Source organism: Dysidea avara, chromosome 3, assembly GCF_963678975.1.
Source record: "Dysidea avara chromosome 3, odDysAvar1.4, whole genome shotgun sequence".
Taxonomy (NCBI): Eukaryota; Metazoa; Porifera; class Demospongiae; order Dictyoceratida; family Dysideidae; genus Dysidea; species Dysidea avara.
Genome location: NC_089274.1, coordinates 4,704,294 through 4,707,360, shown reverse-complemented (window position 1 = coordinate 4,707,360; position 3,067 = coordinate 4,704,294).

Genomic DNA, 3,067 nt, shown 5'->3' with positions numbered 1-3,067 from the left:
ATACCTGCTCACGTGTAGTGAAATAAACGCGCTGTGGATTTACGCATAGTAAGGTATATATTATCTATGGTAGGGTCCGCAACGCAAAAAATCGATATCCTCCAATCAACTACCTAACTATTGTCATGTGTTAGGCTAAGTGTAACTTGAATAACACCAGCGTGGCAGCCAAGTTTGTCACTTTCTTCTGGTAGAAAACGATACAAATGTCTTAAAATCACGTGATTTTTAGCTGCAGCGGTTCGTAGGGTTCTTCGTATGCCACGATATTCACTCTCAACATTGTTCAAGTAGTCTATCATCAACTCAAAGTATTGGTGGTTTGATTTTATAGGTCAGTTTCTGGTGGCAGCACGATCTGTGCAGCTTTTTGACGACAGACAAAATGTTTCTTCCTCTGGAACACAGGACAAGCAGAGCAGCAACTGCGCCGTGGGTCAGCAATGACCAGTACTAGGTAAAGTACTTGCATGCGGAGTATGGTTATAATTGAAGCTTGTTAGCCATCTGGCTGAGCCATCTATATGCTGAAATTCGGCCAAAATGACGCGATTTTTGCAAACAAATACCAGAATGGTTGATACATCAGTGAGACAGTCTCCAACAGCAAGGATACAAAGCTTATAAACACCTAACAATACGGCTATCTCGCCCAGTAAACGCATAGAGCAATCCAGTGCATGAAATAGGCACTCACGTGATTGAAATTCAAATTACGGAAATACCCATGAAATCGCTTTCATTTCTGAATAGGAACCATGCAATGTGCTCCTTTTGTAAATATTTGTGTTAATTGTTCACTCAGACGTGGTCTGGGCCAGTGCAGGTGTGTTTTGTACTATGATTGTATCGTAGGAAAAGTCTTAGACTGCTGGGCTAGTCGAGATGCTGAACCTAACGCACACAAACTGATTGTCACTTGATTCCAAGTGATTTTAAGGTCATTGGAAAAGATTATAATTGTATATTCGGAGATTTGAATATCAATCACGTGAGTGCCTATTTCATGCATTGGACTGCTCTATGCGTTTACTGGGCGAGATAGCCGTATTGTTAGGTGTTTATAAGCTTCGTATCCTTGCTGTTGGAGACTGTCTCACTGATGTATCAACCATTCTGGTATTTGTTCGCAAAAATCGCCTCATTTTGGCCGAATTTCAGCATATAGATGGCTAACAAGCTTCAATTATAACCATACTCCGCATGCAGGTACTTTACCTAGTACTGGTCATTGCTGACCCACGGCGCAGTTGCTGCTCTGCTTGTCCTGTGCTCCAGAGGAAGAAACATTTTGTCTGTCGTCAAAAAGCTGCACAGATCGTGCTGCCACCAGAAACTGACCAATAAAATCAAATCACCAATACTTTGAGTTGATGATAGACTACTTGAACAATGCTGAGAGTGAATATCGTGGCATACGAAGAACCCTACGAACCGCTGCAGCTAAAAATCACGTGATTTTAAGACATTTGTATCGTTTTCTACCAGAAGAAAGTAACAAACTTGGCTGCCACGCTGGTGTTATTCAAGCCTAGCACATGACAATAGTTAGGTAGTTGATTGGAGGATATCGATTTTTCGCATTGCGGACCCTATCTATGGTTTGCCCTACTATGGGGCATTTGACATTCGGCTGTGTCAAATCTCCACTATAGCCTCATATATGCCCGAGGGGGGGGGGGGGGGGGGGGGGGGCAGTGGGGCAATACATCGATAGGTGCATTATAGTCTCGAGTGGCCAGACCGCTTTTTTCCTTTTTTGAGTGATGGTCGGCGGACCTTTTTTTCCGCCGACCATCACTCAAAAAAGGAGAAAAAAAAGCGGTCTGGCCACGCGAGACTAGGTGCATTACTGGTGAGCAGCTCATCAAACATCGAAGATGGTGCTCGACTAGATATTTCAGCCGATGGTTTTTGGGGTGGCCGTTGTGAGAAAACTTACATTGATGGTGCTGCTTGTCTTTTTCACTTCTGAGGTCAGCAATTAGTTGTCTGAGGGGTTCTAGATCCTCAAAGGGCTCCTTTGGCCACTCTTTAGGATCAGCACCAATTGACCTCATTCAAGTAGAGTCAAGACTCCCATTAATTAAGCAGTAACTCTTATTGCATTTTTTTTCCCCTCCTCTCTTTGTATGTTTAATTTGTTGTTTCTAGGACAAGGGGGTGTCACGTCGGCTCACGCTGTAGGTAGATCTGCGACCGTGGTCAAAGTCTTGACCGGGGAAAATTTCACCTTGACCCTTGACTTGCAGCATTTATCGTCTTTGACCTGTGACTTGAGCATTTCTTGTCGAACTTTTGACCTACACTTATTTCTCTATTTTCCTATACGCACCTGCGCTTGTAACCTAGTATAATATTTTCTTAGTGCGTGCTACCAGCAGCTGGGAGAGAAAAATCATTATAATTGCGGCGAAATGCCTGTTGGAGCTTTAAAACATCTTCTTAGAGATCCTTACCTCTTGTGAGTTACGTATAATCCCGTAAACTTGATAATAGCTACGTATAGTTTTCGATTGTGGGTTTCGAACCTTCCGTATCGTCTTGACCCACTGTAAGAGCTATTTAGTGGCCTTGACCGTTGACTTAGAGTTTGACCGCGGTCGCAGATCTACCTACAGCAAGAGCCTGAGTGACACCCCCTTGTAGGATATGCCTGTTTATCATATTAAATATATAATTTTTTTTTAAAAAAGCCCTAGTCTCATGCCCCACTCGCGCTAATGTGTTTGCGCATTAGCGCGAGCCCCGGCACCACCAAAAGCAAGTGAACCATCAAGCTATAAGCAGAGATCACGTGTCCTATTGTAGCAGTACCACGAACTTCTTTCATTAAAGCCAACATAATTTAAGTGTCAGCCTGTCAAGCAATGTAGACAATCATAAAACATATAGCTTTGCATGCACATATTCCTTGCATGTGTTAGTTACCAAATCGAATACAAGTCTGTGCTGAGGCTGTGTTTGTAATCCATGCATTCCCTGCGATCCCTGTAGGGATTCTCACATTGTACTATCTCACAGTGACCCAAGTATCTGCATGAAAGCATCTTCTCCACTCTAGCTT